This window comes from Melanerpes formicivorus, unplaced genomic scaffold, assembly GCF_026170545.1.
Source record: "Melanerpes formicivorus ecotype bairdi unplaced genomic scaffold, bMelFor1.0.p_v2 SCAF_110, whole genome shotgun sequence".
Classification (NCBI taxonomy): Eukaryota; Metazoa; Chordata; class Aves; order Piciformes; family Picidae; genus Melanerpes; species Melanerpes formicivorus.
This window is the reverse complement of record NW_027142462.1, coordinates 761,976-784,950: the sequence shown is the minus strand read 5'-3', so window position 1 is coordinate 784,950 and position 22,975 is coordinate 761,976. Positions and strand designations below refer to the sequence as shown.

General features: G+C 38.5%; 1 protein-coding gene across 1 annotated transcript in view; it reads right to left on the bottom strand.

The window, feature by feature from the left end:
• GPC6 (glypican 6) overlaps positions 1-22,975 on the bottom strand; it is an 842,052-nt gene that overhangs the window by 602,509 nt on the left and 216,568 nt on the right. The window lies entirely within an intron of this gene.

The window sequence follows — 22,975 nt, the reverse complement described above, 5'->3', positions numbered from 1 at the left end:
TTATGCCCACACCATGTAGTAGTATTAATGAGGATGAATATGTAATTGTACAATACAATTATTTTGTAATTAAAAGGTCTACTCTTCTGATTACCTGCACTTAAATTTAATATCTAATTATCTGTAATGTAAGTGATTATATAAGATGGACAAAGACCTACTCACCATGTCATTCTTATGCATTTAAGCACTGCAACAGCAAATTCTACTCTTCTTGAAGTAGGCATGTGTCCACTAAGGAAGGGATCTGTGCACTAACAGATGGTTTTCTTTCCCTAATGCTAGATTAACATTCACCTACAGTGAATGTTTCTGTGCTAGCAGGCCAGCTAGTGCCTCTATAGATCTTGTCCAAGACATCTATCTACTAGGACTGCTCCCTCAAATATATATTTTTTTTCCTTTTTACCATGTACATTTTTATTCAGGTGCTTCATAGAAACTTCCAAAAGCACATGAGGTCTACCACAGGAACTCTGGGACACCTTTTTCTCAATTGTAACTGTTTGGGTCTAACCTTGTTTCTTGTTTGAGGAGATTTGTCAGTGTCAGAGCTTTCATTTAATTCCATGAGAGAACTACAGAATCTTTGTAACATAAACACAAGTGATTTGTTCACAGGATAATAATACATTTCCTGTTTTATTGGTATTGTTTATTTGTTACCGATTCTGAGAGTATGAGAAAAAGCAATGCACACCAAAACATGATGTGACTTGGGTGGTACCAATAATCTGTATCAGGGCCTGTTGGTAAACTTTTACATATACAACTGTTATGAAAATTAAGAGGTTGATTTGGAATTATATGTAGTACAGAATCGCTCATGGTAATAATAAATTGCTATGTGAGTGGCAGTGACAGGAGGACTATCCTCACTGGGAACATGTAATTTTTGGATCATGAATGGACAAGCTTCAAAAACAATAAGAGGAAATAACTTGGGGATATTTTGCTCCTTTTCAACTCACTTTTTACAAAACTGGCAGGAGATGTGCTTCAAGTGACAAGATGACAAGGGAGGTTTTCCTGTTGTGTTAACATAGGCAGGTGGTTTTACTTGATGTGTTTCATTGGGAACATATTCAATGCATTGCAGAGGCATGCAAAAAGATGACAGAAGTGACAGAAGAGCAGCTGGGCATTAGGACTGGAATCACTGATGAAACTAGGATGGCACGGCTTGAGATTTATGTGAAAGCTGAACCATCAAGAGAATGTGAAAAACAGAGGTATATTAAAAAATCCCAACCAAACAAAACCAAAAACATATGTTCTTTAACAAAGCAGACTTAAGTGATAACTTTGTGTTTATGAAGATTTGTAATCAGAATTGTTTTTTAACAAATATTTACAAATACAAAAGGCATGAAACAGTTGTTAAAGAATAGTTGTGCAATTCTTGACATATTAAGTTTTCTTATTAGAGGTAAGTTCTTGTAGCGTCTTGTTACAATACAATTTAACACCTGGATTTTGAATTGCTATTCCAACATATGTAACATATATTTGTCTATGAATTGGATTTCCTTTGAACCTGCGTTGCTGAATTTACATGGTGGATTAAAAAAGACAGAAACTTCCAAAATAAAAATCTAGATTTTTTTGATGATTTATAGATTCATTATGATAGGGTAATTTAAGCGATCATATTTCTAAAGAAAACTGACATCGCAGCATGTGTTTACCACAGTGTTATCTTTATTCTACCTTTTTATTGAAAGAACTCAGTTTTTATGTCATATAAAAAAAAATAAAAAATCAAGGTCCTTATGTCTTCTACACAGAAGTAAGTACTATGCAAACCAGAAAAAAATAAACAAAAAATAAATAATTTTCTGAGGCAAATTAAATGGAGATGGTGGATATTTCTTGAAAGTTTGAAAACAAGTTCTTCACACAAAAAGTACTTAGATGTTTTTTAACTTGTCTTCCAAAGGTATTCAGAAAAATTCGATTCACATTTTTGCTCAAAAGATAATTGAATGGATAAAAACTACACAAAATGAAATTTATTTTAACTTTTTTTTTTTTTTTTTAAAGGTGTCTCTGATAAAAGCACATTATCCTCTATATGATTCTCATTAAAAGACTTTTCACAATCTGACTTGCAGTGTATTTTACAACCATCCCCAGTAAAATACTGGAGCCAAAATAGTAGCAAGTTAGTCTTATATCGAGAGTCTAGTTGGAGGCCTGTACCTAGAGGAGTCCCTCAGGGGTCAGTACTGGGACCAATACTATTCAATATATTCATCAGTGAACTGGATGAGGGCACAGAGTGCACTGTCAGCAAGTTTCCTGATGACACAAAACTGGGTGGAGTGGATGACAGACCTGAAGGTTGGGCTGCCATTCGGAGAGACTTAGGCTGGAGAGCTGGACAGGGAGAAATTTAATAAAATTCAACTAGAACAAGCGTAGAGTCTTACACCTGAGAAAGAACCCCATGCACCAGTATAGGTTGGAGACTAACCTATTGGAGAACAGTGAAGGGGAAAAGGACCTTTGGGTCCTAGTGGATGGAAGGATGACAATGAGCCAAAAAAGTGCTCTTGTGGCTGAGAAGGCCAATGCCATTCTGGGGTGTATTAGAAGGGTTGTGGTCAGTAGGTCGAGAGAGGCTCTGCTCCCTCTCTACTCTGCCCTGGTGAGGCCACATCTGGAGTATTGTGTCCAGTTCTGCACCCCTCAGTTCAGGAAGGACAGGGAGCTGCTTGAAAGTGTTCAGTGCAGAGACGCAAAAATTATTGAGTGGAACAGCAAATTTGCAGATGACACCAAGTTGGGAGCAGTTGTTGATCAGTTAGAGGGCAGAAGGGCTCTGCAGAGGGACCTTGACCGATTGGACAGATGGGCACAGTCCAGCATGATGGCATTTTACAAGTGCAAGTGCCAGGTGCTGCACTTTGGCCACAACAACCCCATGCAGAGCTACAGGCTGGGGTCAGAGTGGCTGGAGAGCCGCCAAAAAGAAATGGACCTGGGCATGCTGATCGACAGCCACCTAAACATGAGCCAGCAGTGTGCCCAGGTGGCCAAGAAGGCCCAGGGCATCCTGGCCTGTATCAAGAATAGTGTGGCCAGCAGGAGCAGGGAAGTCATTGTACCCCTGTACACTGCATTGGTTAGGCCACACCTTGAGTGCTGTGTCCAGTTCTGGGCCCCTCAATTTAAGAAGGGCATTGAGACACTTGAATATGTCCAGAGAAGGGCAACGAGGCTGGTGAGAGGCCTTGAGCACAAGCCCTACAAAGAGAGGCTGAGGGAGCTGGGGTTTTTTAGCCTGGAGAAGAAGAGTCTCAAAGGTGACCTTACTGCTGTCTACAACTACCTAAAGTGTGGTTGTAGCCAGGAGGGAGTTGATCTCTTCTCTCAGGCAACCTGCACCAGAACGAGAGGACACAGTCTCAAGCTGCACCAGGGGAGGTTTAGGCTTGAGGTGAGGAGAAAGTTCTTCACTGACAAGAGTCATTTGTCACTGGAATGGGCTGCCCAGGGAGGTGGTGGAGTCACCATCCCTGGAGGTGTTCAGGAGGGGATTGGACATGGCACTTGGTGCCATGGTCTAGTCATGAGGTCTGTGGTGACTGGTTGGACTTGATGATCTTTGAGGTCTCTTCCAACCTTGGTGATACTGTGATACTGAAATACTGTAACATCTTCCTTATGAGGAGAGGCTGAGGGAGCAGGGGCACTTTACTTTGGAGAAGAGGAGACTAAGGGGTGACCTCATGAATGTTTATAAATGTGTAAATGGTGAGTGCCAAAAGGATGGAGCCAGGCTCTTCTCGGTGATGCACAACAGGACAAGGGGCAATGGGTGGAAGCTGAGGCATAAGAAGTTCCACTGAATAATTTTTCAACAGTCCTTGCTGACTGGAGAGGCCCCAGATGACTGGAAGCTGGCCAACATGATGCCCATCCACAAGAAGAGCCGGAAGGAGGAATCAGGGAATTACAGACCTGTCAGCCTGACCTCAGTGCCAGGCAAGACTATGGAACGGATCATCTTGAGTGCAGCACTTACAGGAGGGCCAAGGGATGAGGCCCAGCCAGCATGGATTTAGGAAGGGAAGGTCCTGCCTGACCAACCTGATCAGGTGACTGCCTGGTGGATGTGGGGAAGGCTCTGGATGTGGTCTGCCTGGACTTCAGCAGTAAATTTGCATACAACACCAAGCTGGGGGCAGGTGTTGATCTGCTGGAGGATAGAGGGGCTTTGCAGAGGGACCTTGACAGGCTGGACAGATGGGCAGAGTCCAACGGTATGAGATTTAACACATCCAAGTGCCGGGTTCTGCACATTGGCCACAACAACCCCATGCAGTGCTACAGGCTGGGGTCAGATTGGCTTGAGAGAGGCCAGGCAGAAAGGGACCTGGGGGTACTGGTCGATAGTAGGCTGAACATGAGCCAGCAGTGTGCCCAGGTGGCCAGGAAGGCCCATGGCATCCTGGCCTGTATCAGGAACAGTGTGGCCACCAGGAGCAGGCAAGTTATTGTGCTCCTGTGCTCAGTACTGGTTAGGGCACACCTTGAGTACTGCATCCAGTACTGGGCCCCTCAGTTTAGGAAAGGTGTTGACTTGCTGGAACATGTCCAGAGAAGGGCAACAAAGCTGGGGAGGGGTTTGGAGCACAAGCCCTATGAGGATAGGCTGAAGGAGCTGGGGTTGCTTAGCCTGGAGAAGAGGAGACTCAAGGGTGATCTTATTGCTCTCTACAACTACCTGAAGGGAGGTTGTAGACAGGTGGGGGTTGGTCTCTTCTCCCAGCAACCAGCATCAGAACAAGAGGACACAGTCTCAAGCTGTGTCAGGGGAGGTTTAGGCTCAAGGTGAGGAGAAAGTTCTTCATAGAAAGTGTGATTGGCCATTGGAATAGGATGCCCAGGGAGGTGGTGGATTTACCATCACTGGAGGTGTTTAGTAAGAATCTGGATGAGGCACTTGGTGCCATATTTTTGTTGATTGGATGGAAAAGACCTTTGAGATCATCAAGTCCAACCTACCATCCAACATTATCTAATCAACTAAACCATGGCAAGAAGAGACTGAATGAGATACTTGGTGCCATGGTTTAGTTGATTAGATAGTGTTGGGTGATGTGTTGGACTTCATCATCTCGAAGTTCTTTCCCAACCTGGTTAATTCTATTCTGTTCTATGAGGATAAAAAAATGCACTGTGAGGGTGATGGAACACTGGAATAGGCTGCCCAGAAGGGTTGTAGAGTCTCAAAACCTGTCTGGATACATTCCTGTGTGATATGGTATTGGTGATTCTGCTCTGTTCAATTCTCTCTTCTCCCCCCCTCATCCCATCTATACTATGAAACTAGACAAATTCATCTGAAACGACAGTCACGTTTTAAGCATGGACACAACAGAGAAGCTTGGATGTGTTTTTACTGATACAGAAACAACCGGCTTGGCATGGGAAGTGTCAGTGATATTGTTGTCCAGTGCAACAGAAGAACAGCAATATGATGACAGAAAAGCAACACTTTCCCAGAATGATTACACTGCTCCATTTGGAGGGCAGACACAGTCACAGTAGCATAACCAGTACAGACCAGTTTCTATTTAGGATGATCATTAGTCCTGCAATAGTTTTACTGTAATTCAAAAATACTCTGATTGCAATTTGGCATAAATTACCAGTGACTGAGATAGTACAACTCACGAAGCAATATGTTTATGTTTGTGTCACAGTACATGAAAACATCCCTGACACATGGGTTGCTCCAAAAGTGCTGCAGAACCAGCAGTAATGAACATTTTGTTAAAAAGAAAGCCATCCAAATTATATATTGCATTTTTTTAAAAAGTCACACAGAACCTGAGTTTTAATATCATTAACAATTAATGTATGTCATGTATCCAAAGCTCCTCTCTTTACTGACTTGACTTGCAGCTGTGATGGCTGGACACCTCTGCAACTGTAATGCTGACATTTCCTAACATTTAAACTGTGGCTTTCCAGCCTTTCCAACCCTGTTTATGGGGGTCTATTGCTCTTTCAAAAGTCACTTTTTTTTTTTTTTTCCTCTATGTAAACAATGGAAAGTAAATGTCACAAATGCTTTGTGCAACCATAATGAGCTCTGCATGAAGAATTAGACCCTCTGGATAATCAAGTAAATTATTGGTTAGTTTTACAGGCTATGCATGCATTAGCAAGGAAGTTGGAGCAACAAAAGTGGATCAGTAGATCAAAACAGATGGCAATGGGGGTCCTGCAATGATATATGTGGTACAGGAGTTTTACCTCATATGAAGGTAAAATGTAGTCCTCTGGACTGACTGTTTTCACTTGACATGTGGGAGCTGATTGATACAAAAGACCAGTCATTGGTAAGGACCCTTAACTCCCCAATAAAGGGTAGAAGTATATTTAATTTGCACTTAGAGTGGAGTTGGGTTTAGTGATGCTTTTATTTTTTTCTGGAAGGGGCCACTGAATTTGCAGTTCAGCTCCCACAGAATTAATAAACATCAGAAGCCAACATGGATGATAAAAAGTATGGAATAATTTCACACAAAGAGGAAATACATAAACTACAGCCCTTCAGCTAGGCTGGGAAGAGATTATTGGTAAAATGTGAAGGAGAACTGCAAAATGAATAACAGAATAAGAGTAGGGAATTCTTACTAGCAATGTGAATCCACATCACTGTTCTGTGTTGATCTGGAGAACACTTGAAGAAAATATGCAGTTTGGTTCAGCTCACATGAAATAGATTCCTTTAAAAGGTAAAAAGACCCGGAAAGATGCACTCCAGATACTCTCCTAAAATGTTGCTGCCCCTAGTAGGCATCAAATTGAACGGTGACTTTTTTAAGTAGGTATTCAGTATTTGACTCATTGTGACATATTCTGTTTGGGTGGAAAAATTATAAATGGGTTCAGGAGTTATTGGGCAAATAAGATGTCTGCAAAATGTATTGACACAGATGCAATTTCCTGCTTAGAAATTATCCAGACCACACATTATCAGAAAATCAAACCAGTAGACAGGTCATTCCATGCATGTCACATTATCGTACTTTTTTTGTCAAGCACAACACAAAGTCATTTTCTGAACCCTGAATTTAGTTTCTACAGATATTGAAGATTCAGAGTTCCCTAGATGCTTGTTTTTTTAATAACTTTATCTTGCAAAAAGGCTTTTTGGTGGTGCCTAACAGACATCTAGTAGTATCCCCAAGGTAGAGCAAAACGTCACCCACTAAAATTCACAAAATACTGAGTTTAGCAAGTCTCTCTGTTACATGTACCTACACACAGCTGAACAGTCCAAAGAACACACACTGGATGTTTTGGAGTTGCTGCACTTTGATCAAGAATCATGGGACATTTTGTCTTCTGAAAAGAAAAAAAAGAAAAAAAAGAAAAAATAGAAGAAGAAAAAAAAAGAGTATTTTCCCCCAGGTACTTTTGTTCTCATAGTGTTTCTATATGCCTTTAAACCTTTGATGTACTACTTTAGCATTTTGATTTGGATCAGGAGTAAGATTTTTGAAGAGAATGTTGCAGTGCCTGCACCTGCAGTGCTTTGGTTCACGTTATATCTCAGACAGCAGGCACAAACTGTATTGCTTTCCAATTAAACTGCAGCAAGTGAAGAGATGCACTCCAGGACTTTACCTAAAGTATTCCAGTATCTAACTCAAATAGAGTCCACAGAACCACTTTGGTTAGAATGAAATAAACACTCTGAAATGCACATAATGTAGATATCAAGTCCTCAGCAGCTGCTGTTTCATTCTACAGTTCACTCTTACTGGACTGCATTATTTACTAACATAGACATAGCCCTTATTTTCTAACCACTGATATTTTGTTTCAGTTTGACTCTGACAAAGTGAAATTTAAAAAAGAGAAACTATGAGAAGTTGCAAATTAAAGCAGTGATAAGACAGTTAATGATGAATGTTCTTTTGCTATGCTAGAAGTCATAAATTTAAAAGGCACTGCTGACTGTCAGGGCCAACAATTGCAAATTAAAGATACCCTACAAGATCCCAAGGGTGCAATTAAACTATGCCTGAACAAACTGGCTGCAATGACCAAGTGTTTCTTAAGCTTGAAATAAAGTTTGGAGTAGAACTTAAAAAAGAAAATATTTTATTTCATCTGTACAAATTCAATTTAATTCAATTTAATATGTGTAAAGTTTGACATAACAAATTCATGTTGATGTACCAGGAAGTGAGGAATCAAGATCTACTACGGGCACAGATCAAAATGAGTTCAGGTTATTACTTCACTGTAAGTGTTCCATAGCAAAAACTTAATTAAAATAAAGGTGTGGCAATATCAATTGAAAATGCACTCAACAGGCTGAAATTTGTTTCACATTTAACTTCCTTACTCACTTGCTCACAGATTTCCTGAAAGAAATCTGTTAGAACTTTGGCCATTGGAATGGGCTGCCCAGGGAGGTGGTGGAGTCACCATCATAAGAGGTCTTCAAGAATAGAATAGAATAGAATAGACCAGACCAGGATGTAAGAGACCTTTGAGATCAAGTCCAATCTATCATCCAACACTATCTAATCAACTAAACCATGGCAAGAAGAGACTGGATGAGGCACTTGGTGTCATGGTTTAGTTGTTTAGATAGTGTTGGGTAATGGGTTGGACTTGATGATCTTGAAAGTCTTTTCCAATCTGGTTAGTTCTATTCTATTCTATTCTATTCTATTCTATTCTATTCTATTCTATTCTATTCTATTCTATTCTATTCTATTCTACTTCAAGTTTTCCATGACGGCCTAAGAGACATTTTTAGGGTGCTGCTACAAAGTTTGAGGAAGGGAGATTTGTCACTATTGCTTCATGAGTATTTGAAATTTTGCATATCCTGTACGCATTGGTAGGAACTCTGAGGCTCATTCCTCCTAAATAAATGTATAATATGTGATTTATAGTGGACCTTGGAGAGATATTTTAAGCCAATTTGGGTGTAAGGGTGCAGATTTATAGAGATGAAGTAGTGCTATGTAAACTCTTTGTTGCAGGTAGTCTCAAGAAATACAGCCTGGTTCTTGCATTGTGGTCATCAGGAGTGAAGAGAGTCTAGTAGAGCTTAAGTGTTGCTGTGATTTTGGGAGGTTTGTCTTTAAGGACTTGTCCAGAATAGGAATTTGAACAGATGAAACAGAGATAGTTCATAACAGCCCTGTTTCTTCCACAGTTTTTAGATTCTGTCTTTTTTTTCCCTGACTTCATGTTTTGCTTTTTCTTTGTATTCTTGGTTCCCTGGGACTCGTTCTTTGTGCATGTCTGGAAAACATCTTCCACAGCTGGAGTGGTACTGACACACAAGCAGGAGACAGTAACAGCGGTACAGAGGAGCAAAGACATTGACAACTGAAAGGAACAAAGGAATGTGAACAAGTTAACCTGACTGCAATTTAAATTCCTCCGTGTTGAGAGCAGACTCTTTTTGCTGTTCAGTGGAGTGCTCAATATAGTTGTCTCTCAAATAAAAAATGTAAAATTGCTTTACAGTTAGAAGATGCAGTATATTTAAAGCTGTGTTCCACTGATGACAAAAGATACATTAATTACACTTGATCAGTCAATTCACCTAAGTGTTGAAAGTTGTTACTGCCAGCTTTAAATCTCTAACATTTGTTTGCTAAGCACATTTGATAAGACAAAACCTCAGACTTCATCTCTGCTTGACTTTCCCACTTAGCCAAAGTAATGCACAGAATGCCAACATGATTTACTTTTTAAGTACAAATAAATCACATGTTCTTAGAAGTCTGTATCTTGGGCATCACAATTAAGGTGTATACCTTTTACAGAAACTATCAGCATTGCTTTTGAGTATCTGACAGCTACACTTAATTTAGTAGCTTCGTTTCCTTTTCTCACTGTTTCAGCTCCATTGCTGCTTTTCATGCATCAGAATCATTAGTGGTCATACAGAGATACTTGTCTCTGGGTTAAAATGTCTGCAAGCTGTCAAAAGGCTTTAGTGTAAACCACTGTGACTGAATGTTTACTAGTGCTCTCTGCGTATAAGAGATAGGCTAGCCAATATTACTTACACACAATGATAAATGGGCAACATTACTCACTTGACTCTAAAGTAAGCTTTGCTTTTGGGATGCTGTTTAAGAAACATTTTTCTCTACTGCAGTCTTTTATGAAAAAAGTTTACTTTGTTTCCTTTTTTTTTTTTTTTTTTTTTATTTAAGATTACTTTTAGGCTTATCACACATGAATGAAAACCATATGCTTCCTCACAAATAACAAGAAAAAAAAAGTCACTAACCTGGTAAAAGAGATTAAGAGAAAAATACACTTAGATGTTTTAATCTGCAGCTAAAGAAGCAGGAATAATTCATGCCAACAGCAACTGCAGCTTGGGGACTTTTTTTTTACCACCTCAAAATATTTATTTGAAACACTTTTGCTCTCTATATTGTATATACTCTCGGGTTTCTTTCTTTTTCTCTCATTAAAGATGTTTACATACAAATATGAGAGGAAAAAATAATTTGGATGATGATTGAGAAAAACAGCCATGCATCTTAGAGAACTTTGGAAAAAACAATTTTGGTAAGAAACAATTTTGCTTTAATATTGTATTCATTACCAAGGATATTAAAGTAGGATCTTTATTTCTAAGAATTTGCTTTTCCTGCTTCTTCTCTACCTGAACTCTTAATCAGGTTTGGTAACAGAGTAATTATTTCCACAGCAACCAGTTTGGGTGTCACAAATAGAGGATTATGACTTCAGTATACAAAGGAGAAGCAAGAAGATTAACTCTTAGAAACAGCTTGGGGAAAGAATGTTCTTATTTAATTTTCCTAGTTCTTATTTAATTTTCCTAAAGAGCACAGGAAAAGAATCAGATATATATAAGCATGAGACTGTTTCTGAAGAAAAGTGCATGCAAGCACTTTTCATAAGAAGTAGTATTATTTCCAACCAGTAATAATTCTATTATTCTGAAATTTGACATGGGATTTAAATTGTAATTGGGACAATTTATAGGGCATAAATGTCTATATATGTATAATGGGGGAGGGGGAATTGGCTGCCAAAAAATAGGTGCCAAGCTCCATCTAAGACATTTTAGCATGCCTGGGATATTTGCATGAGCTATCAGATAGACAGAAGATATATGGAAAATGAGTTATTTTCTGAATCTGTAGCTGAAGGTCAAACAAGGGTTAGTAGGACATTTCAGATGGTACCAGGTGCCTGAACTAAACTCAGATGTGAAGTTTGTGTCGTGTCAGCTCTGCGTTATAAGGATGTCCTAGATACTGTTGCATGTATCAGAAAGACCTGAGCATTTACATTTAGCCAGGTGTATGGAACATCTGTCATGAGGAGTCTGAATCATAGTCCAAATCCCACCTGAAATGATTTAGATATGCAAGTTACATTTCTGTGATGGAATTTCAGTTTAAAAACAAACAGTCAAAACTGTCCCCAAAAAACAAACAACCCAAACCAAACAACAGTTCATATCAGGGACCACATGGAAGATTCTGCCTACTTTTATGAAATTTTCTGATGGCTACCTGGAGAGAAATTAGTTCTGTCATAGCTTAAAAAGTACCTGTTAGCAGAGGATCTAATTTGGTTTAAGAAGATATAGGAACATTGAATACTGGTATGCACTGATTTCTTAAACTCAAGTCTAGTCCTGGAGAAATCAGAGAGCAGTTGCTGCATTTACAAGATAGAAAACAGGCAGCTAACATTTTTAATAGAGAGGCAAGGAAAACAGGTGAGAACAGAGAAAGAACTGAGGAGGGAACATCTGGCTTAATTAGATGTTGTCAAATGAACAGAATCGTGGGGAGTTTGCCTTAGAGTACATCAAACACTTCACTACAACAATGTCAGAAGCATTCATGGTTATTTTTCAGAATTTGGAGAGGATGATGACATTTCAGAAGATTTTAAAATGTCAGACTTGACCTTTACCTCTAGAAATTGGAAAAAGGAAGAGACAAGGAATTATAAAGTACTCAACTTACATTCAGTTCCTGAAACAATATTGGAAGAAATTACTAATTTTAGAAACTCTTAAGATAACACAAAAATGAATAGCAGCCCACATATATTTGCCAAGAACAAATCAAAGTCAATTTCTGAGAATAAGGTATTCTGGAAAACAGAGTAGCAGAAGATACACTAACTTAAAAAAAAATACTTTTGGCATTGCCATACAAGCCATTTTTATAAGCAATTGCTATTCCAGACTATTATAAACTGCAATACTGGTTTATGAACTGCACTCAGGGTCTAGTTATCAATAGTTCATTGTAAAACTGAAAGGATATATATAATGATCAACAGATGTAGATCAAATAACACATCAATAGTCTTCATACTTCACTGTGAACCTAGTGACAGAATAGAGAATGTATCTACTGCATTCACAGGAAACAAATTTTTTAAATGGTTTAGAAAATAGGACCAACAAATTGGTAAAGTGGTCTTAAAGAGACAAGATAAAATTCATTACAGGGAAAAACCCTAAAAGCACAATGTTGTTTAGTAAGGTAGAATAATCAACTCCAAAAACGCCAGATGGGAAACAACTATCAGGATGGCGGATATAAAAGGAAAAGTCTAAGGCATATCACAGTAGCACAGTATATTAGAGCTTGGAAGGGACCTCAAGAGATCATCGGGTCCAACCCCCCTGCCAAAGCAGGATCACTTAGGGTAGTCCACACAGGAATGTATCCAGGTGGGTTTTGAAAGTCTCCATAAAAGGAGACATCACAACCTCCCTAGGCAGCCTGTTCCAGTGTTCTGTCACCCTCACTGTAAAGTTTCACCTCATGTTGAGGTGTAAACTTCTATGCTCAAGTTTGAACCTGTTGTTCCTTGTCTTATTACTGTACATCAACAAAAAGACCTTGGCCTCCTCTACTTGACAGGCAACCCTCAGGTATTTATACACATTGATGAGATCTTCTCTCGGTCTTCTCTTCTCAAGACTGAATAGCCCCAGGGATCTCAGTCTCTCTTCACAGGGGAGATGCTCAAGTCCCCTAATCATCCTCATGGCTCTCTGTTGGATTCTCTCTAGCAGTTCTCTGTCTTTCCTGAACTGTGGAGCTTCAAACTGGACACAGTATTACAAGTGTGGTCTCACCAGGGCAGAGCAGAGAAGTAGAACTTCCCTTGACTTGCTGGACACACCCTTCTTGATGCATCCCAGGATACCATTGGCTCTCTTGGCCACAAGGGCACATTGCTGTTCCATGGAGAACTTGCTGTCCACCAGCACTCCAAGGTCTTTCTCCATGGAGCTGCATTCCAACAGGGCAGCCCCTAACCTGTGCTTGTGCCTGTTGTTATTCCTCCCCAGGTACAGGACCATGCACTTGTCCTTATTAAAAATTCCTCTTAAAATCCAGGGTTGACATTTTACTTATCATCCTGCTTCTTTGTCTGTTGATATTAAACTCTAACATGTCATGGTCACTGCAACCAAGATTACCCCCAACCTTAACATCTACAACCAGTCCTTCTGTGTTAATACCAGGTCCAGCATTGCACTTCCTCTTGTTGGTTCTTCCACTACGAGCAGGAGAAAGTTGTCATCAATGCACTGAGGGAACCTTTGGACTGTTTGTGTTTGGCTGTGTGATCTTTCAAACTAATATTCAAATGGTTGAAGTCACTCATGAGCACCAAGGCACTTAATCTTGAGGCTACTTCCAGATGCCTGTAGAAGGCCCTGTCTGTAGCTTCTTCCTGGTTCAGTGGTCTGTAGTAAATGCCCACAACCGTATCATCCATGTTTGTATGTCTCTTCACTCTTACCCATAAGCTTTCAACATTTTTATCATCTCCCCTTGGGTTAAGCTGAACACATTCTAGTTCCTTATTCACATAGAGAGCAACTCCACCATCTCGCCTTGTCAGTCTGTCGTTCCTGAAAAGTACATGGTCATCCATAACCACATTCCAGTCATGGGAGCTGTCCCACCACATCTCTGTAATGGCAAAAAGACCACAGCCTGCCACTGCACCCAGATTTCTAGTTCATCCTGCTTTCCCATTCTTCTTGCCTTGGTATACAGACAATTCAGAGACTTAGCAGAGGAGTATCTGTTGTCATTGTAGGTGTTGCATAATGCACTATCCCCTACAGCCCCTGGGACAGCAGTGGAGCTGGTACCCTGCCTCACAATTGTCCCAGGAATGTCCTCAGTGAGCCTGTTTTTTCCCTCTTCCCCCTTCAAAATTAGTTTAAAGACCTATCGATCAGCCCCGCCAGTTCTTGTCCCAGGATTCTTTTTCCTCTTATAGACAAGCAGGTTTTTTCTATAGCCAGCAGGCCTGGAGTCTATTGTAGAGCAGCTCATAATCAAAGAACCCAAAATTCTGCCATTGACACCAGTCCCACAACCAGGCATTAATCTGCTGGATTTTCATGTTTATTCCCTCATTAGGCATAGCTAGTAGGGGGACAGAAGCAAATACTACTTGTGTCCCCTGACTCCTTAACCATTTGTCCCAGGGCTCTGAAGTCCTTCTTCATTGATCTCAAACTTCTTTTTGAAATTTCATCATTGTCTACTTGAAAAACCAACAATGGGTAGTAGTCAGTTGGGCAGACCAGTGTAGGAAGTTTTCTTACTACATCCTTGACCCTGGCCCCAGGTAGGCAACAAACTTCCCTAAAGAGTGGATCAGGTCTGCATATAGGACCCTCAGCGCCCTTCAGAAGTGAGTCTCCAATGACAAGCACCCATTGTTTCTTCTTAACTGCAGATGTTTTGACAGTAGGTTTGCTCACTCCTAACCTCTCTAAATGATGTAAACTAGGCAAGCTTTCATAGCTGTGGTTAGTTTCACTTGCTGAACATAGTTTTTGGTTAAAACAGGTTCACTAAAACCAGCAAATTATACAGGAGCACCTGAGGAGGTTCTGTGGCTTTTGGGGTACCACACCTGGTGCACTTGGGAAGAATTTGTCTCCATTAATCTCCACCTTCTGAATCATATATTGAATTCTTGACTGATAGTAAGCTGTCAATACCAGGTAACTGGAACAAGCTATCATACTGAGATGTATAAAGAGAAATAATTTTTGCAAGCTACATGGAATAATTATTTAGGTTTAGCAAAGCCTTCTCTGTCTGCAGAGTCTAGTTTTGAACCTTGCATTTGAAAGAAAAAATGGTCAATTAGAAGGATCCTACAGGGGAACAACCAGATATCTAATAATCATAAACTACCAAAAACAGAGATATGTGGTTCATATAAGAAAAATGACTGAGGCTGTAACATAAGAATGATCTCCGTTATTAAGAAACAGTTGTAAAGAGAAAGGAAATAAGCTATTTTCCATGTTCTCAGTACATAAGAAAAGAGAAAATGATATTACATTCCAGCAAGAAAATTTTGTTAAAAAATACAAACATTACCTAAGAGCAAAGCTAATTGAATGCAGGAATAGATTATCTGTGGATATTGTGAAATAGACATCGCTGATCTGCAATGTTTTAGGGATAAAGCTCTGTTTTGGATCAAAATAAGGAACGTGAACCTTCCAGGATGCTTTTTTTTTAAAAAAAATTATTATTCTTTTAATCTTTACCTCATCAGCCCAACAGCTGTAAAGTAAGGACTTGCACTTTTATGTTAGTTCCTAATTTTGAAAGGATTTATATTTTTCTACTTCAAAATTTATCGAATAGTTTAGTTTATTATTATTTTCTTTATTGCTTGTAGCAGCAGCTTGATGCCATGATAAGGCTGTTAAGCATAGCCTTCAAAGAACAATCAGTGTGTCAACTGTGGCTGGCATTGGGATAAAAGCTCTTTCAGAAAGAAAGCAGATTAAATTTTTGGAAGCATTTATGGCACAGGTAAAGAAAATAACAGAATTCAATGAAATTGATCTTGTTTACTGAAAAATGGGAAGACCACACAGGAATACAAGCATTACAGTCTCATTGACAGTTTGAGAACTTTTTATGACAACGTCATGTTCACAAGGCAGGAATCCTGTTGCCCATTTATCTCACAATCTTACATTCTAAAATTTTGCTGCATGCTTAAGATCCATCCTGCCACTGGTTTAAAATCCAACCCAAAAATACACTGACATTAAACTTAATAATACACATCCCTTATCAAGTATTTATTTGTTGCTTCCTATTTACACCCTCCTCTAGAAGAAAACATGGAAAAAACAGAGGGCAAAATGTCTTCCATTAAAATGTCTGTATGTTTGTAAAGCTTTGAGTAGAATGACTCAGCCCATAAATATCCAGAAGGTTTGAAAATTATTGGGCATTTAGCTCAGTAGCTATTTATGAAATTGTACAAGACGGTTTCCTTGGGGCAAGTAAGACCTCCATCCAGTACTTCTGTAAACAGTGTAGGAAGGGAAGCATAATACTGCCAAAGCAGTTCTTTGCTCCATTTCAGTATCATCAGCTGTTTAATGACCTGAGAGAGAAGATAATGGCATCAAATATTGACATCTGAACTGCTCCACTAGATATTAATTTTCTGTATACTATTTTGTTCTTTATCATTCACCCTCCCATACATAGATTTTTATTATTATTGGCTACTAGGGTCTAGGACTAAAGAAAATGGAGCCAAGGAAAATAGTCCTTGGCTTGGCAGCAGAGCCCAAAATTAGTGGCAGAGATCACAATCAGCTGGGAGATTTCTATCTTTCTGAATACTTAGTATGAAATGATTTGAGGAGAGAAAGAAAGGTATGGATCATTAATGAGGCTGTTATGACATTCTGCAAATTTTAGGACAGAGAATCTGTGTTAAATAACTGTTCCCAGCCTCCCTTTTTAAAAATCATCACTGAGGACTACAGAGTAAGAGATGCAATACTAAGTGTTAAGCTGATGTGTTACAATTTTCAGGTGACTAATTCAAATGCATGATCCAAAATTAGTTTATGTTTCCTGTACCATGCAGAGGCTCTTATATACTTCAGACCATAAAGGTAATTGCATAAAATTCAACAAAGTATGCAGTATAAGAAATATATGGTATATGAAGTATATCAACACAATTTCAATCACTAATACACAATCATTGCTTTTCAGCAGCCAAAGCAAAAAGCTCTGGTGTGCTTATTTTTTAACTATGTATTTAAATATACTCATAGTACAATGGATATACTTTAAAAAAACAAAAGCCCAAAGCTACACCCTGTCACACATGCACAAACCCCAACACAACCAATCAACCAAAAAAAAACTACCCACAAACAAAAACCCAGCATACTAACCAACATAGGCAACCAACTAACCAAAGCTCTTTTTCCTAGGCAGCAAAGCTCATAGTTTCTTTTGATCATCCTTTGGGAGTGCAACAAATTAAAAAATAATAGGCTCACCAAAAACTTTTAATTTCCCACTTTACTTGGGAGAGCTAGAACAAATTTCTTTCATTTACACTAAATTCCACAATTGGACGTAAGCATTCAGTTGCCATTTTCAGATGCCTTAATTGAAAATCAACCTCCTCAAAACCCACATAACACTGTTGCCTAACACTGGCAGTACCTGACTTCCTCAGGTAACTAAACTACTACAGGTGTGCTTACAGAACCAGTTTCCCTTTCTGAGCACACTCAGACTGCATGCATTCTGACCAAACTAAACAGGCAGGTTAGTGGCACACATCTAATAACTGTCAGGCTCACAAACTGAGCATTCCTCCATCTACCTTCCTTAGATAACCAAAGGGTTCTTTAAGAGATGCCAGGGTTTACATGGTGTAGATATGATTTGAAAGAACAAGACCTGAGGTGCCTGGCATACTCTTCTGCCAGAATTTCACTGAGAGACTATAAGACTATATCTGTATATAGTCTCTATTTAAAAAAAAAAAAAAAATTAAAATATATGTATACATTTATATATATAAAAATATATATAGACATATATATAGATACAAGTGAAAGAAATACAAGTTTGGTTCTGCACTTCTGCCTGATCGAACCTGGCCCAAATTCTGGTCTTCATGTTACTCCTGGATACAACTCGCCTATATTTAGTTCTACGAATGTCACTATTTGCCAATGTCAACACCTACAACAGCAATCTATTCATGATAACCATTTTGAGATAGAGTCCTTTACTGTATGGCTATTACTACATTTTTCATTCACTATTAACTAAATTCCTGCTTCATATTAAAATCTTTAATAGCTCTTTAGCACCTAAAGTAAGATGAATTCCGAACAGAAATGAGATGAATTCCTGTCAGGGTATTTAATGTCTGAAGCTGGTTCTCAGTCTCTCCTCCTGAAACTATTTGATTTTCTGTGGAGTAGTTTAACATATGTAAGACATGTAAGAGATGCTGAATATCTTATATAGGACAGATAGAGACAACATCAATAGATCAATGTGCAAGCATTTGTGCTTCTTCACCTGTGTATTACATAGGCAATCATATGGGGAAAAAGTTACTAATTTGAAACCATTTAATGAATTTTGGAATTGTAGCCTTTGTTCAAATGAGTGTTTATGGACAATACTTATAATTTACTTTTTATGCTGAATGTATTGTTTTAATTCTTCTACGAGTGCATACAAAATAAATGCTGTGAAATTAATTTCTCTTATACATAAATGTATTTCTGTGCTATTGCTGTGTGGAATGAATATCGTTTCACGTAATTTAAAAGGAAAAGAAGCATGTTAAGGAGGCTACATAACCCATTTTGATGTTAGTTTTAGATAAGATAGGAAAAAAGCATTGTTAAACTCTGTTCTTTTTCACTTGCATTCTATCAGCCTAATATACAGAGCTCATCTGAAGTGGTGGTAAAAAAGTTCAACATATAACTATGTTTATACAATCTCTCATAATCAATTACTTCATTAGTGGTTTACTTAGGAAAAGAATGAACCTTTGGAAGACCTGATCTCAGCAGAATGGTTATAGCATAGTTATGATATAAATCACAGTATCACAGTATCACAGTATAACTTAGGTTGGAAAGGACCTCGAGGATCATCGAGTCCAACCTATCAACACAGACCCCATGACTAGACCATGGCACCAAGTGCCACGTCCAGTCCCCTCTTGAACGCCTCCAGGGACGGTGACTCCACCAGCTCCCTGGGCAGCCCGTTCCAATGACGAATGACTCGCTCGGTGAAGAACTTCCTCCTCACCTTGAGTCTAAACCTCCCCTGGCACAGCTTGAGACTGTGTCCCTTGTTCTGGTGCTGGTTGCCTGGGAGAAGAGACCAACCCCTTCCTGGCTACAACCACCTTTCAGGTAGTTGTAGAGGGCAATGAGGTCTCCCCTGAGCCTCCTCGTCTCCAGGCTAAACAATCCCAACTCCCTCAGCCTCTCCTCATAGGACTTGTGCTCAAGGCCTCTCACAAGCCTTGTTGCCCTTCTCTGGACACGTTCAAGTGTTTTGATGTCCTTCTTAAACTGAGGGGCCCAGAACTGGACACAGGACTCAAGGTGTGGCCTAACCAATGCAGAGTACAGGGGCACAATGACTTTCCTGTTCCTGCTGGCCACACTATTCGTAATGCAGGCCAGGATGCCATTGGCCCTCTTGGCCACCTGGCCACACTGTTGGCTCATATTCAGGTGGAAGTACATGTATCCCCTCAGACCTTTATTTAAGGTCTGGATTAGCAGCTTTTTTGATACTTTTCTCAAAAGAAAGCACAGTTCAAGTTTTGCTAGTCTTTATAAGCCATGAGATATATGTAAATACCAGGATTGTCGGTTAAAAACTATCTCAATCTTTCAGAATATTTCTGTAGAAATGAGGTGGTATTCTTTTAATGATGACAGAGCAACAAAGATCCTGTGTTAATTCCCTAATTTCACCTTAGATCTTCACGCAAGAGTCAGCACCTGACTTGAACATTGTAAGAAAGAATTGTAAGAAATTCGAGCTTGCCTACTATCTACCACATGCATTTGACACAGCTGTATGCTAGCTTCCCCATGTGCTTGTGCAGATTTACACAAAAGTAAGAAAATAGATATTAAGTTGAAGAAAGATTAAAATTGATTATATAATTTACTATGAAAATGACTATCATAAAAGACTAGAAGGAATCCACAGAAGTTTATTCAAAAAAGAAAATCTACTTACATGTATTTTTGCTATATTTACAATGACATTTCAAATTAAGAGAGAGCAAGTTCTCAAATCAAAACTCAATGATTAGTATATTTTAAAACATAACTACTAATTCACAGCATTGTGACTCTTTCAACTCTTAAGACCAACTGATGACAGATAAGCCTATTTATTTCTGACATCTGTGTTTGCGTGATCACTTTTAATGACAAGGAAAACCTTCATGCTGAAGAAAATTGCAGGATCTGTGACATACTCAATGCTGGCTGCTGCTTGCCTTTTTTTTTTTTTTTAATTTATTGAAAATAAGAAATTTCATCATAGTTTGGTAACATTAAGTCAGAAGATACAATGCAGTTTGGGATTTTAAGGAGATGTTATGGGGATATGCAGCATTCAAAAGTTTTCTGAGCCTCTGTCAGGAAAGTTATTGGCAGTAGATCAGACTGTTAAAACTCTGATATGGAAGAAAAATATAGTTTTAAGATAAATTAGTACAAACTAAATGTCTAACAAGTCATATGTTAAAAAATGCATGGTTTTTCAGTGGAGGGAGAAATCAATATAGCAAAACCTCATATTTCTAAAATCACATTAAACTCTTTTGAAGAGAAATAGGCACCATTAGGAAGGCTTCATAGCTGACAGAAAGGTATGAAAACTAAGACATCTGGCAGGTTGATAACCTTCATAATATAAGGATGGATTTAGACTTGAGACTCTTAGGTTTGTTCTGCACTATGCTGCTAATAGATATATGAATAATCATAAAGACATACAAAACATATTCTATTTTAAAAGACTAACATAGGGAAAGCAAATTTGATCTCATTGCCAAAGTTAATTAACACCAAATGGTATTTAGAAGTCAAATTTAAAATAATGTCAAATATTTCTTGAAAGGAAATAAATTTCTATTCTTATCTGTATCTCAATCATAATTCTTTTTAATATCACAGTTTTACCTTTGTTATTTACATATTGTAAGAGCACTTGCTGCTAATGTCATAAGATTTTCATCAACATGAACACAGATTTGAGTTCCAACAGCTCTTCAAGTGTGTTTGAACTTTAACAATGTGGTTAGTTCTGAGAAAAGAAAAAAACTTCTAGTATATGCCTGAAGAGTTATGTTTGCTGCTTGTTACAAAAGCACTTAAAATCTTGAAATTGAAAACAACTTGAGGAAGAAAAGGATGAAGGGGCAATAATCAGCATTTACACTTAAGACTATTTGAATTGGTTATCCTTTATTATAAATTTTGCATAAACAAACTATACAATATGATGAAGACACGACAAACTGAAAAACTAGATTTTTTGACCTCTGAATGGGCTATTGAAGGATGGACACATCCTTATGGAAGTATATTTTCCAGTTACAGTTTGCAAAGCTCATGTAGACCTAACCAAAGATCAAACTCTTTACTGCTATAAAAAACATTTTTATGTAACTAGTTAGGTTTCTTACATAAATTCAGTTTTGGATTGGACAGTAAGAGAATGTCTGAACTTCAAGCTCCCATTTCATTAGTAATCTAAAAAAATACACCACTGATTACTAGTTTTATCCACAAGGACTTTGAAGGATCATTCAAGCTCAATTTAAAATCCAGGATATAGCTGTTTTAGTGTGGCTTGCCATGATTATCTATCCTAGAGACTACAGGCCTGTCTTTCTCTTTCTGACTGCATTTTCCTTTTGGCTCTCTGCCCAAATACTGTTAAGAAGCATTAGTTCCCAAGGCAGGCCTCATCTTTTTCCAGTTAAATAGAGTAAGAAGTGCTGATTCTACCATTTTACTGATATTTCACTATATTATTCTTTATTTTATGGCTTGCCTCTAAATGCTCTCTGACCTAAGAACTTGCTCTTCATAAAGTGACGTGATTGTTCCTTTCACACAATTATAAAAGAACCCAACAACCCTGTTACTTTTACTTCCACTTCACTGATCTGAACACTGTTTGAATGTAAATGTTATAAGCTTGTATTTTGTCTGAAAGGAAAGCAAGGTAACACTTTTAAATACAAGGAAATATTTTGATATGCTTTCTTGCTTCCTTTACAAATGAAAATAAAGACGCCTGAAAAGGGTAATCAAAGCAATTCTCTCACATATTTTCTATTTTTTATTATCATCTTCCTATTGATTATCGATTAGTAATTCCAGAAAATGAAAATATTCAATACACAAATGACATAGAAGATGTTTTTCAAAATCACACCATGTTTTAGCTGCTTAATTTGATAGTAAGACTCATACTGATTTAATGAAGGACTACACCTCTCTCCCCCTCCCCCTACTATAGCCATGTTATATACAGGATGCCAAATGATGTGGTTAGTTTGGCTAAGCGTGAATGAAGATCTGTTAAATTGCAGGGATTGAGCCTGAGGGAGATGTCTCAGGCATCCACATGGACCACAGGTTTACAATACAGCACCTCTATTCTCTGCTGTTGTTCCTATAATGTCTTTGTGCTCACTATAGTCACAGTTTGTACCCTGCACCCCTACAGCTACAACCACAACACTGTACCACATTAGGGGCATCAATGGGATGATCTTCCTTCATAATCTCTCCTTCTCCTAATATGTTCTGGTGTCTGGCAAATAGGTACATCCATCATGCAGATTCAAAGCTAGGATAGTTCTCAGCCTTCCAAGACAAGCAAAAATGTGTCGGTAATCCTTATATGGTCTGACATGTCTGTTGACTTGCAGCTGACTTGTCCCCTTTTTTTCATGCAGAGGGACAAGCTGATTTCTTCCTGTCCAATACCACCCTTCCCCCCCCCCCCCCCCTTTTTCTTTTTTTCTCTTTTTCTCTTTAGTAATAGGAAGATACTTCAGAATT